The sequence below is a fragment of the Engraulis encrasicolus genome, chromosome 13, assembly GCF_034702125.1.
Source record: "Engraulis encrasicolus isolate BLACKSEA-1 chromosome 13, IST_EnEncr_1.0, whole genome shotgun sequence".
NCBI lineage: Eukaryota > Metazoa > Chordata > Actinopteri > Clupeiformes > Engraulidae > Engraulis > Engraulis encrasicolus.
Genome location: NC_085869.1, coordinates 17,087,490 through 17,103,053, shown reverse-complemented (window position 1 = coordinate 17,103,053; position 15,564 = coordinate 17,087,490).

The window sequence follows — 15,564 nt, the reverse complement described above, 5'->3', positions numbered from 1 at the left end:
AGGCCAATGTGTGCGATTACGTCTGCCAAGTTTTCTGGAGTGAGTGGCCACAGCTATCAGTGCATTTCATTAAATATGAAATGAGTTTTACACTCGGCGGTGCCAATGGTCAGAAGTGTTATGGAAAGCCTTTTCCTGGAACACCACTCGGAAGTGCTATAAAGTATGTTTGTGTGTGTAACTCCTGATAGGCCGCGTGTTTTGCGAACATGATTGTTCACATTTTCCCCCCCATTGTGAAAAACAATTCTCTCTCTCAGTACTTCTATAAATGTTGGTCTAAAATAACATGCCAAAGGGAATTGGTTTAAATCACAATTTGTTCCGTGTAAAAGGTAAATGTTGGCAACACATGCGATCTGTGTTACAGTGGCCGGCTATTTATAAGCTGTGTGGCAAAACATCCTGATAACATAACAGTTATTTAATATTTAAGAAAGGAGGATCAGATTCATTTAAAGTGGAAGTAAACGTGCATGGTCTATTAATTGTTTTGCAAATGCAAAATACACTATGGCATAAAATGTTATGTGATCATTTATTTACATGAAGATACAGTGATGTCAGTTATTAACATTAGGTCTTATGGCCACATACTGTAGATATTGGTGGTTATGTCAAGTAAATTCTAGGTTCATTTCAGTAGGAAGAGCCCATGTTTCCTTTCCTGATTTTTGGGTGGCAGGTATGTCAAATGTGAGAAAGTAATAGCTTCAGTATACTTGCTAAATGCAATTAAGTGTACTTCCATTCTTGCATACTTCAATGTACTGCACTTGAATTCATATGTCCTGCTGCTCATTTGCATCACTGTGTGCTGTGGAAATGGGCCAAAACATTACCACTTGCTAGAAGATTGGCCCTCACCAACAGCCCATGTCCAACCCTGCCCATTTTCTTCTTCAGTTGGTCTTCAATTTAACAACTATATAACAGACTTGTCTGCTACCACATTTCATGCAGACTTCCTCTGCTGACATTTATAACACCCGAGGTAATAGCAATGGCTATAGCAGGCCTCATCACAGATGCGGAGCCGGAGACCAAGACCTTCCTGTCATCTTGTGTGCGAACTGTCTTACTATGTGTGGAAAGTCCACTGAATAGAATTCACAGGCAGTGTAGTGTAGTGACACTGCCACCAGGACCGGATTACCACACAGGCTATGGCTGCAGCCTAGGGCCCCCCACCTGCCAAGGGGCCCCCGGTCGGCCAAAAGGTTTTTTTTTGTTTGTTTTTTTTAATGCTGAATTTTGACAAGATACAATATTAGAAATTCATCTGTTGTGTTGAATACAGTTGGTAGACCATTGTTTGGCAGTTGATAGACACTGTCTATGTAAATTTGTTCCAAAATTCGCCTTCCGGCCGGGGGGGCCCTTAACAACATGTAGCCTAGGTGCCCCATGCAGGTCATCTTAATCCGGCCCTGTGCACCATTGCAAAACTGAAAAGATCATCTGACGTCTGGACACCACGTGACTCTCCGCCGGCGCTCAAGGCCTTTGCTTGCATGGCTTTCCACGGCAACAACCTTGACTTCATTCATCTTCGGTGGATCATTTATCATTCACCACATGCTGGCAGAATGTGCAGAGTGCAAACGTTGAACTCCAAAGACTAAGGCTTTGATAAGCAAAAGATGCGAACGCAGCCTCATAACCCTGAGGTTCCGTTCCAGTAGATTGGTAGGGGCCAACAGCTCAGGCTAATGACTTTGATTGTAATTGCAACTCACGCAAGCAAGCACACAAAAGCGTTACCTTATGTTATTTCTGATTGGATTTTAATTTCGTTTTCAAAGGTATGAAGATAAACAGGCCAGAAAATCAGACAAAAACTGACAAATTACCAAACTCTGGAACCAATCTATACAACGTACGTCTGACCCCCATTGTCAGGAGGTATCAATGTGACATGACAGCCGTTGTTGTGTTGTCGACGGAATACCGATGTATCAACCTGATAACTGTCACCTCTCCTCCCTACTTCAGGAAAAAAACACTCTGACTGTCATGGTCCTCAGCTCTGTGGAACAGGGCCAACATGTGCAAACAATCTGTTTCAAATAAATAAAAGGACTATTTATGAACAGGCTGTACAGCTGTCAAGAGTCACAGTGGAAATGTGTCATTGTTTTGAAGCATTTTGAAGAGAAGTGCATCCCCCCCCCCCCCCCCGCCTCCTGCTATGACTTTGAGCGACAATCTTCTGCTGTCAGAAATAAAGGGGGTGAAAAAGATGTTTCGTCAGATACAATACCCCAGAGTATAAATGGTCCTTCGTCAATCCGTCAAACAAGAGGTGAGCGTAGCTGCTCTGTCGAGAAAACTAACCCATGTCCCTGAACAATCACTCAGAGACCACTCACACTACATGTACTGTAAATAGACACAGATATACATTCACTTTCACAAGTCTCCCAATGATACGAGACTTGGGATCTGAGTGACTAAATAGAGACATGTGTTGTGATTCATGAAGGGTTTTTGTTGTTGTTTGGGAGTGGCCCTCCACTTCCCCCCAGTTAAACAGATGTAGCATTTGAACGTTGTTTAAATGTGTGAGACTAGTGATTTATGTGCCTTTATTAAAGCCATTTAGTGTGAGTAATGTTCATCAGATGAATTTTTCAGACTTCTTAAGTACTCTGAGATCTCGTCTGGACTTTGTGGGAAAGGCTTTTTTCTTCGGAGTAGAGCTGTTCATTTTTCAGAGAAGGCAATGAAGGCTGAGGGTTTGAGGACATACGTTCCTGTAATGTGGACATACCTCAGCACTAGTACAGAATTCAGTTCATAATCACATCTCACAGCAAGTAAGCTCTTCACTGGGAAAGGAACTGTTGCCTATGTCCAAATCTGTCATATTACACATGGCATCAGATAGGTTTTCCACTATGGAAAACGATATGGGCCAAGGTGGTACTCATCAGCCACAAGTCCAGACGGATTGAAATGTAACGGTAACACTTTATAATAATGTTCCTTAGTAAAGACTCAGTAGATAATTAACTAATGATGAATAAAACATTAACATTTTTTTATTATTATTATTAACTAAGCTTTATTAATGCTTTATAAAATATCTACAAATGATATCTGCAAGATTTTACACACCTTATAACAGAGTATTTTATTCATTTACAAGCAACTTGTAAATGTTTGATAAATATAAAATATTAACATACAATACATACATTTCCTAGTCATTCACAAGCATTTGTTTACATTTCCTAGTCATTTACAAACGTTTGTTAATGTTTTGTTCATCAATAGTTAATTATTTATTAAGTCTTTATAATGCTTTTTTGTATCCATTATTCTAAAGTGTTACCAATGTAACCAATGAGCTGGAGAATTTGTAGATAAATTACAATATATAATTTATATTTTATAACGACTTAATATTTAATGTATTTTATGGCACCTTTCATGGAACCCAAGATTGCTTTACAAAAGGAGATGGGGCTAAGGAATTGACAAAAGAGTTAAAGACCATAGGCCTCAGTGAAGAAATGGGATTTGAGATGCTTTTTGAACGTTGCCAATGTGAGGGCTTGGCGGATGTGGAGTAGTAGACTGTTCCAGAAAGTGGGGGCAGCAACACTGTAGAGTCTGTCACCAAACATCCATAGCCTGGAACATTGGCTGACAAGCTGGACTGGACCTTGCCAGAGTACCTCAGGGACCTTGATTGGGAGTAGGGATGGAGGAGATCAGACTGTACTGGGGAGCAAGGTCATAGTGATTTGTATGTGAGGAGTGTAGGATTTTGTAGGTAATGCCAGACTTCAATGGGAGTAGGTGTACTATTGCATAACACATGAAACAAGCAAATTAAGTTGGTCATTCAGAAAACCTTTTGTGATCTGGCCTGGAGCTGGATCAGCCCTGGTCACCCGATACACAAAGCCTATAAGACCTGCAAGAATTGAAACTGATGACAAAACCTACAGATGCACATGCACATGTGCGATAGCAGAAAAAATGGGCATAGGTTTATATGCCTTTCAAAATCAGGAGAAATTCAGGCTCCACTACCTAATATGATGCAACATTTTATACTAGGCCTACTAATGCCTTTTCAAAAATATGTTGCAGTCTCTAATTTCATATTACGCAGTGAGTTGTGGATCCTGCTAGAATAAGTAAAACACATCTTGTAAACCACAGCTTTCCTCCTCATGGTTATGTGGTGGGGATCAGGAGCAATAAAGGGAATCCCAAACTCTTCAGGCGGCGCGGCAAGGGAGGCTCCAGAGACTAGTGCAGCTAATTGTTTTCTGCAGTGAGAGAAAGAGAGAGAGAGAGAGAGAGAGAGAGAGAGAGAGAGATACAGAGAGACAGAGAGAGAGAGAAAATGGAGAGACTGAGAGAGAGAGAGAGAGAGAGAGAGAGAGAGAGAGAGAGAGAGAGAGAGAGAGAGAGAGAGAGAGAGAGAGAGAGAGAGAGAGAGAGAGAGAGAGAGAGAGAGAAACATGTTGAAGGTTATACAGATTGTATATCCAACCACATCTGTACTTGTATGCATCACGCCATATGCCCTCAAGATTGCTCTGCAGTCAGATTTACGGTTGGACAGTGGCCTGAAGAGGTGTTGGATTAAATGAAATACAAGAGAGAACATCTGGAAAGGCCATTGGTGGGAGTTTGCGGTCCTGTTTGATAGGATTGGCTTATTGTGTGCCTGGAAAACCAGACCAAATTAATGGATTATCAATCACTTCTTGGTCGAGAAGTGGTATTTTCACACCGATAAGATAAGATGTCAGAATTGCCCAAATCGTTTTGTATCATATGGACGGATTTTTGTATCTGACCGACAGGTATGTTTTACAGGTATGTTGAACTTAGAGTGCCTTGTGTTTCCAGGACCCCTGTTTCTCAAGTGAGGCACAGGTAGAAGAAGCAGCACATTGAAATGGCGAGAACGAACACAGTTTAGAGTGAAATATAGTAAAACACTGGTGTTTTATCAGTACACTTGTCCAATAGAAACATCCATACTTAACCCTTGTGTTGTGTTCGTAAGCTGCATACACCTGTGGTGTTCGGGTCATTTTTGACCCGTGATAACAAAACTCAGCCATAAAATACCCAAAAACACTAGTTATCATCAAATATTGTTTTTCATCTCATGGCTAACTTGGTATGTATTCATATCCATGGAAATATTACTTTATGTATTCATCTTTTTGACTTTACTGGTCTTTTATCTTACATTATGCAAATCGTTTTTGATGACCAAAACTATCAAAATCTGCATAAATTCACTATTGATACCTCCTAAAGTGATACAATTAGTGATTAATGTTGTCCATGTATTACAGCTGATATGAGAGTACAACAACCCCCAAATTTATTTTATTGGTTTTTCTCTAATATTGAAAAATATCACCAATAGTGGCATTTGTGGTGTTGAGGTCCAAACCAACCCAAAGAGATTTATAGCAGGATAAAGACCAAATGTCAACTAAATTAGTTTTTCAGTGCATAAAATCAATGTTTAAATATGTTGACTTGGTGTTTTTCAATATTTATATGATTTTAGTGTGGTAAATATACAAAATATCTGTCCGAGTCACAGCTATTCCACCAATCTAATGCAAAGATATTGGAAATGAACACATCAATTAACATGAAAAAAGTCACACTATTCATCTGAATCTCCTATGCCATGAACATGGACCATTATGTCATTGCCACATCAACTTTATGGAAAGTATAAGACCAGTTCTACATGTTTGGGTGCCATTATGAATTTTTGATACGTTTTTTGGAAAAAATAATGTGCAAAAATGTATTTTGCAAACAAATGTGCAAAAAATCTCATTATATAATGCAGAAATGGATTCCCTGACCATGAAAACATATGAGTAGACACCAGAAATACATCTGTACTCCTTTCACAACAGGAGATATGACGTATTGTAGTGTATGGGACTGTCCGGCGGCCATATTGGATTTGGAATATGAAAAAGCTGGCAAAAAAAAATTCAGGCAAGAAATATATTTTCCTCACCATAAATCACCAAACTAAAGACAAGGGGCAACCAACAGCTTTTCAGAAATGCATACAACAGCCAAAAATCTATGCCGGGTCAATTTTGACCCTGAACACCACAGATGTAACTTTTTTTTTTTTGGACCTTTAAAATTTACTAAAATGATAAAACATATTTTTTTTGTGTTGCAATGATTGTGACTGAGGATTAGATGAAGCCTTATTCCAAGAAAATAAAGGAAAGTGTGTTTTTTTCACACTAAAACTTGAAAACGGGTCAAAAATGACCCGAACACAACATAAGGGTTAAATTCTAAGTTTGGAATTTGTAAACGAAATGCAGCAATAGTGTCTGCTGTGCAATTCTAGCATAGTGAGGTGCCTCTCATCCCAGTAAAGTATTTCAGCACCGATTTTTCCATTCCAGATCACATTGATGGAGTAAGCCTTGCTGGAATGGTATGATGGCTGCTAAAAAAAAGCGGATGGGAATAATAGTCAGACAACAAGCAAGACAACAAAATGAGTTTCGGTTCCCTTCCAGTCTGGTGATACAGCTAATTGCTGCTTCGAATAATTACAGGTTAAAGCTGAACGCCGCATGAATACACAATGGCTGTGCTAACCTGCACTACTGGATGCAGAATGGAGCAAGAGATGTCATTGTCAACCAGGGGTGCATTTCTGGAAAGCGTAATGGCTAACTATGTTAGCTAATTTGTTGGTTGCAATGCGATTTCCCATTGGCAACTACCGAAGTTGCTAACTGCTAACAACTACGCTTTCCAGAAATGCACCCCAGATCTGTTTGCTGATTGGCTCGCAAATGTACTAGCTGTTAGCTACTACAATGCACCCACACAAAACTGGATCGTTTGTGTTACACATTGGTGGCTGACAGAGAAACAGAGTGTGTGTGTGTGTGTGTGTGTGTGTGTGTGTGTGTGTGTGTGTGTGTGTGTGTGTGTGTGTGTGTGTGTGTGTGTGTGTGTGTGTGTGTGTGTGTGTGTGTGTGAATGTGGAGGAATGGAGGGCCGTGCCAGGAATGGAGGGCCGCAAATAGATGTTTTCCGCTGTCAAAGGATCAGTAAATGAGTAAAGTGCTTGAAAACAACAAGTGCAAATTGATTGGTTGATGGATTGATTAATTGGTGGATTGATTAGTTGGTGGATTGATTGATTGATTGATTGATTTTATTTGATTATTTCTTGATAAACAACATGGAACAGTGCCCTCTACCATACGTCATATAGGCCTACTGTATACATTGAAAGAACAAATAGAGATGACACAGTGCAGCCTTCAAGCTTATTTCCATTGTGGTCCTGTGAGGTTGGAGAGCATAATAACCACACACACTGCCACCTCTGCCTGCATCCAGGGACGGATTATGATTCCATGGGCCCCTGAGCCAGTCAACAAGAAAAGGCCCCCCTCAATGGGTATTGCTAGTTTACGAAATGATTCGGGGATTCAGGCCAACTGTGAGTGTCTGCGTTGTTCTGTGTTGTTTTAGGAGGCTTACCCCCGAGATAATATTTCAAAATACAGTTGTTAAAAGTGTGATTTTTAATGTAATATGACAATGGGAATACATAGGCTAGAGCTTCACCCCCCCCCCCCCCCCCCCATGACTCTTGGGCCCCAGGGCCTGGGCCCTGTAGGATCGTGCAGTTATCTGTCCCTACCTGCGTCAGGGCCTGAGCTTGGCCTGGCCTGCTTCTCATTTAGGCCTACCGGATCTTGTACTGTACAGAGTGGCTGTGGTGCTGCTCTGTGTGTGTTCTGCCCCGTCCCTCCCTGCAGCGTTCGCTCATTAACACAAGGAACATTTGGGCTGCTGTCCTCAATCACATGACTTATGTATTAGTGAAGTCGCCACAACACCCCAGGTTACTGCTGCATGCACGCACAACCGTTCACTCTTAATGAGTCTTCTAGTAGCCTATAATGTCTGTTGGATTTTGGAGACGGAGAAGAGAGTGAGAGGAGGAGGGAGGGAGCAGGAGCAGGAGCAGGAGCGATGGAGATGGGGAAATGAAAGAGTTCCTGTGTAGCCTCTGTGAGCTCGCTGAACAAGAGCACCACAAAATGCAATAATAAGTCTGCTGTATAGGACGAATAAGGTCATTTTGAACAATTTCATGAAAGGAAGGAAGGTAGTCTGCTGTGTAACGGTAAAGTATAAGACCATAACAGACACTGACATTTACTCATGGGTCAAAGTGGTCATACATTAATGTGTATTGAGTACTCCTCCTGGTCATGAAATTTGAAATGGAAACTGACTTCCAAGGTTCATTCTTTGTGTGTTCAGATCTCTGGTGCATCTGCACGTCCAACTTGTGAACTCTCACTAAATTTCAATTTCCTGTAGGTGTATGAAGTCGTAGAGTAACAGAGTAACAAAACAAAAATCAGCATAACTTTATGCTAGAAATGCTCTGAGCAGTTTGTTTTGATCAAAGTGAAAGATTTTTGTAAAGCTCTTTGTCTTTTTGCAGTTCTCTTGTTGATAATGTTTGTGAAGTCTTTGTTTTTCCATGAACGCCAAACATTTCCCGTTGATGATGGTGACAGCTCTGGCATGCCAGGGAGTGTGCCAGGGAGATGCAGAGCATTGCTGGTGAATGGAGGGCAGCTGTCACCTTGACGATTATGAATAAGACAAGCCATCTGGCAGTTCAGGTCCTGTTTTGGTTGAGGACAAACATCTGAAGTGCCTGAGCTAAGCAGTTCTACAGCGCTGTTTTGGATGATGACTGACTCAGTCTCTGGAAACTCTCCAGATCAATTATGTGCTTACTAGAGAAAGAGCCACACTGTAAAAATGTGAAAGTTCCTCAAGTTACACTGTGGGGATTCTAAAGGTTCCCTGAGGAACCCTAAACATTCTCTGAAGCACCTAAACTTTCTGTGAAAAAAACAAGGTTTCTCAGAATATTGTAGGGCAGTGGTTCTTAACCTTGTTTGAATGAACACGCCCTGGGCCTCGTTATAAACCTCCCAACACCCTCTTGACCTCATCATAAGCCTGTCAACGCCCTTTAGTATCAAAAAATAAAATGAACTAATGCACTTAGCACCGAACCCTCTTCGCCGTATCATTCTCAATGCCCCCCATGTTAATGAGCTGCATAAGCCTACGGTTACACAATTTTTTGTCTGCTGGGATCCCCACTTTGGACCTAAGAATATTTTGAGGTTAATCACCCCTACAAGTGGATACTGATGTTAACCAATTTATGGAATTGTGTTTACTGTGGTTTTCCCATTTTTATGCTGAGTTCCTTCAGTTCACGATCCTGCATCGGGGTTGTGACCCCCCAGTTTGGGAACTGCTGATATGGATGGTCTTTGGATGCTAAACAATAAAACTGGCATATTTTCTTGCTATCAGACTTATTAATATGATGTTTTATGATGACATTTCATAGAATGCACAAACAATGGACAGTACAGAGTGTGTACAGAATATTAATATGCCATTTCCTCACATGTGGGGATCATTTGGAGATGTCCAGTTTCGTAATCCTATAATGAAGGAGGATTCTCCCTGCTCAGCTGTGTTCTTGGCTCTAGGAGTAATTACTCCTAATTATTGTGTGAACTCTCAAGCGTTTCATATTCAATCATCACTTACGTGCACTCAAAGTTGACCTGTTTACACAACCCATACATACATACATACATACATACTAATGTACAATATTAATACTCAAGATGCAGTGAATAGGTGAGAGCGATACAAAATAATTAGCTGAATGTATGTTATGGTATACTAGCATGAAGATAAACAAGCTGGAGTGGCCAGACCAGGGCCGTTGACAGCTTTTGCTAGGCCCAGGGCGAAGTAATCTGAAAGGGCCCCCTACCCATCCATGTATTTGCCCCCCCATCTCCTTGGACCCTACCCCTTTGTCCCTCCTGTTGGTGGGCCTGGGCCAGACTCACTCACTCTCTGTATACTTCTGTCTTTGTTGTAGGTGTTACAGACATTTTCAAGAACAGAGTTCGCATAAATATTTTTGGACCATGATTCCAGAGCAAATTTATGTGAAGAAGAAAAAAAAGCTGATGCATGTCTGGGGATGGCTTCCATGGCCAGAGTTTGATTCTCCCTCTGGCACAAACTACCTGTCTCACTTGTTTCAGAGTGAAGCAGATCCAAAGCCATTATCCTCTTAGGTACACCAAGCCTTGACTTCACGGCAACTCTCCTCTTTTTCTTTTCAACAGTTGAACAGACTTTCTATCTATACCCAAATTATGCTACCAATAACAGCGAGCCGCCATAACCATATATAACCAAAAGCAATGAAACGTTTGCTTGATTCAGACTTGCTGTATAATGGTGACAACATGTCCCTCATTACTGCTGACGTATTTCAAGGTTGCTGCACAGGTGCTGGACTGGGGGAGAAATAGGGCCCGGGCACTTTTGGCTTAAAGGGGCCCCTCATAATTAGCGGCGCAGAACTGACTCACCGGTGGGCCCCACACCCTTGTGGGACACTATTTTCAGAAATGTAATAAAAAACCAATATACAGTATATATATTTTTACATTTCTGAAAATAGGGGCCTGCGAGGGTGCAGGGCCCAGCGGGAAATGCCCACTATGCCAGATGGCCAGTCCAGCCCTGTTGCTGCATCCAGGCCCTATGGCTCCCCTGTCGACCATTTCTGTCCTGTGCTGTCCCCAAAAGCCATAAAGTGCAGGCCCTGTTCTTGGCTGGGCGTACGAGAGTCGTGCCATCTAACTGGTGTGAAGATAGCTACCATAAATTAGCCGCATTTTCTGCAATTACCCATCGAGATGGTGCCAGCACATTTTTTCCAACCATTATCAGCAGGGATGCCTGTTAAGTTTTAACACCGAAAGTAGGGATGTGTTAGGTTTAGTTTTTTTTTTTTTTTTACAGGTCTGGACAAAGGGTCCTAGTGTTGTTCTGTGGTATAGGAAAAACCTGAAGCAAAGAGCTGACTGTAGTTAGACTAGACTGCGTCTCTGAAGCAGTGAGCAGTGGCTATACTATTGAACAGTGTACTGTATGTAGTATATTGGAGGAGCATCTGAGCACTATTGAAGTACAGAGTACAGGACGGAGAGAGAAAGGTCATCTGGCATCAGAGACACATAACCAGGCCCGCCGACATGGGGGACAAAGGCATATGTTGTCCCGGGCCCAGGGAGATAGGGGGCCCAGAAATGGGTCCCCATTACATTGTATGTATTGGACAGTGGGCCCTTTCAGATAACTTTGTCCTGGGCCCAGAAAAAGCTGTCAGTGGCCCTGCATGTAACACAATGTAAAGTCAGACTGTGCTGGTCCCCTTGGTAGTCTTATGATGTAGCACTGTGAGGAGGGAAGAATTCTCGAAGCTGAACTAAAGCTGTCTCACTTTACCAACACGAGTAAGCTTAAGGCAGTAATGTGGAATTTGAATATTTTCCATGTCGTTGTTGCTACAAAACGTTTAGGCCCCCAGTGAAAAAGCATCAAATTGCCTTTCTTTGATTCTTGTTCAAATACAATCTTGGAATTCAATGGAAACTGCACATCTCTAAACGAAACACATTTTTGTATTGTATGACAAAAACAAAAGCAATATTAAATGGTTTTTGCACAAATACTAAAAGCACTTTGTTGTTGTGGCATTCTTTCACAATGTCCACACCAAACACTTATTGAATGCTTTGGTTGGAGTATAAAAATGTTGTGCATATCCTGCACAGGACAAAGTCGGAGTTGTGGTATATATCACAGTGACGCCGAATGATGTTTCCACCGCGGTCATCCTCAGATTCACCACACTCACCTTTTCCTAACTATACCAGCCAAGGTTATCTATTATGAGTGCTAAGTGGGCAATGTGAGAGAATGTCACAGCGACCAACTTGGTTTGAGTAGAACAGTAAGACCTCATTATGAAGTTGCTAACAATTTGAATGACTTGATACTGTAATTTGAAGGACAACATTTAAAAAAGAGAACAGTTACAATCATAATGCTTAATGATTAAATGGCCATGAATAATGGTAAGATGTAGTGGTAAGATAATGGTAAGATGTTAACATATGATGGTAGAGATGGTAGTATAAATATTTTGGCTGACAATAACATAGGAAGCAAATTCTGTATAACTCAATCATGTCCTGTGAACCTACATCTGTGAAAAACTGGAAACATTTCGGAAGCATATAAAAACATACACAGACAGAGAACTAGCTTTGAAAAAAAATATGTTATTTACACTTTGAAATTGAGTTTACTGTAAACGTTTCCTGACCAAAAAAAAATCCAGAAGCTTGTGTGACTAAAACTGGACCGACACAAAGGATCTACTTGACATCAAAGTCTACGGAAAACCACAAAAGCATGTTTTTGAAACATTGTCATTTGGTTTAGGCTGTCCAGGATGATAAACAGTCTACCGGGGAGCCTCACGCAAACTTGCTGTATATGATACTGGAGTGCCATTGTCCGCCATGCTTCAGACAGTGGATGCTTTGTTGAGATTTAGCAGTGGTAGCGCTAGTATTAACAATAATAACTGAGAATGCAGTCTGCGGTTCCATAAACACAGACAGTTTTTTTGCATCAGGGTTCTAATTAAAAGGACAACATTGCAGTAAGCACATGTCAATATTTCCATGTGTAAGTATTATTAGTGTAATTGCAGAATGATGGAATCTCCGCTGTTTAACATTCAGAATGACACTGTATACAATACAAGTAGTTTTAGTCTGATGTTATATACAGTACTGTACGTACAACTGTGTGCGTGTGCGTGTGCGTGTGCGTGTGCGTGTGCGTGCGCGTGTGCAGGGCCGGATTAAAATACCCTGGGGGCCCTAAACTGCAAGTTGCTGTGGGGCCCCATCGAAAGCAATTTTTGCCAAAAATGAAAAAAGAAAGTGTCATAATTACAAGCAAAGAATTCAGGATGACATGTCTGCCAACTGTGCTCAACACAATACGTGTTTTTTTTTTTTTCAAAACACAATTTGCACAATTCTGCCATTTTTCACTTTTGGGCAATCAGGGGCCCACTGCCAGATGGGGGCCCCTAGGCTGCGGCCATATCTAGCCTGTGTGTTAATCTGGCCCTGTGTGTGTGTGTGTGTGTGTGTGTGTGTGTGTGTGTGTGTGTGTGTGTGTGTGTGTGTGTGTGTGTGTGTGTGTGTGTGTGTGTGTGTGTGTGTGTGTGTGTGTGTGTGTGTGTGTGTGTGTGTGTGATATTTTGCATTGCAGTTGCCCGTGTCCGTAGTTCGTAATCTCTCACCGTCCATTATACGCATCATATTGCTCAACACGTTTTGGTCATTCGGACCTTCTTCAGGTGTGTTTACTCTTTTGTCTATGTCTGTCAACACCATAACAGTAATAGTTGTCAAAAGGTACTGTCCAGAATGTTGTGTGCATTCTTGTATTTGTGTGCATCTTGGGATGTTGTTACCTTAAATAGGCTCTTAGCTTTCGAACAACAGCTAATAATAAAGTAATTACATGAAATAGCATTGGAGACATGTTCATTATACCATTATCCTATTGCCTGTAGTATGCCTAAATGACGCATGCTGTCATAGGGAGTTGGTAAAAAAGAAAAAGGAAATAGAGTACCCTCTGCACTTTTATTGAACTAAAATGAACTGATTCATCATGGGCTGCGAGATTAGACCTCATGGGCTTTACCTTTTGCGCTGCGGTGGAACAAAGCCAAGCCTCCATCTCAACCAGGGCTGGACTGGGGGAGAAATAGTGTCCCGGCACTTTTGGCTTAATGGGGCCCCTCATAATTAGCGGCGCAGAACTGAATCACCGGTGGGCCCTGCACCCTCGTGTGCCCCTATTTTCAGAAATGTAAAACATTTTTTTTTACATTTCTGAAAACAGGGGTCCACGAGGGTGCGGGGCCCACCGGGAAATGCCCGCTACGCCAGATGGCCAGTCCATCCCTGATCTCAACCCAGTAGTATAAAAATAAATGAGAAGCGCAGCGCAGGGCCCCGACTCGAGTCTTAAAGCCAAAGGATATTGTTCGTTCGATTCAACCTCAGCCCTCTAGGAGGCAATTTAAACAACTCTGCATGCTAATCAGGCCTCTTATAAAAGCACATGCTGGAAGCTGTCCCATTCCCCCTGCAGCAGCAGCGGAGCCGAGGGGAATCGAAAAAGATCTGACGTGAAACTCAAATTGGGCCCCCCGACCCATCTGTGAAAACATTGCACTCCAAAGGGGAGACAAAACACAAAAGTACGAGGTGGAAAAAAGGAAATGAGGGTTTTTGTTTTTGGTGATATATTTCACCCGTTGATGGTGGTTCTACTGTAGGGTTGTCCAAATGTGCTTCCTCCTCAAAGTGTGCTCTGGTGTACCACACCACAGAATTGCCCTACCCAAGGGCTATGTCAGGCTCCGTGAGGGATTGTTTTGAAGTGGTAACCGCCACATTGTCAGCATCCCCTAATGGCTATTATTCATTTTTTTCTAATCATGTTATATTTCCAATCACCTGCGTCTCCTTCCTGAAGGAGTAGACTGTAAATCTTCATTAGCATCTTTTGAATGTGATTAGATTTTGATGAATGGTAGATCTCACTGGTGCAGGCGGCGCACACTCTCAGCTTTGGGGAATTGAGACGAAGGCAGCGCTCATAACATTCCTCCTCTATACTGTTCAGAAATCCCGGATTTACAGTGTGCAGACTGGTGTGACTCACCGTGTTCAAAGCTCCAGGCAAGGCTTATAGGGGGTCTGATGTGTGCTTGCCCTCTAAGATGAGTCTTTTTGTTTTACTTTTTGTTGCGGTCATGGTGCAGTATGTGGTCTCGATGTTAGCGGAGGTGTCGGTTTAAGCGTTGTGAATGTAGTTGATAGATGAACTTAGGCATCAAACAAAAGAAATGCCCTCTTGGCCCTATTGTGGCTAAATGGTAGGGCACTCGTATGCTATGCGACCGACCCGGGTTTTGATTCCGGCATGACTCCTTTGCCGATCCTTCCCTGTCTCTCTTTCCCAAACGTTTCCTGTCTCTCTTTCATACAATCCTGTCACTAATAAAAATTCTAAAACACCAACAACAAAAAGGAAAAAAGAAATGCCCCCTTCCTCCTCCTCTGCTCCTTTTCAGTCACCACCTCCCGTGAGCAGTGACCAAGGTCGAGGGGGTGTGGGGAGGGCAGGGGTGGGGTGCTTGGGGGGAGCCATATATGTGTACCAGCTCCCGAGATAATTCAATAAATGAATATTCCCCTTGGTATTTGTTGTGACCACTGACATATGATACTCTTCATCCTGCAACGACAGCACTGGACCCACAGGTCAGCTGGTGCCAGATCAGAGGCTTGCTTGACTCCTTTGACTTAAATAAATTGGGTCTGACTCTTTCAGGAGGAAAAAAAAGAGTTCTCCTTTGGAAATCAATACCCCCTTGTTATTTTGTTTCAGATGGACCTCCAGTCTTGTTCTTTTCATTAGCCTCTGAACTTAGGTCAAACAGAATTGTTTTTTTTTGCGCACTGTTCTTTTTCTTCAGTCCAGTGACTT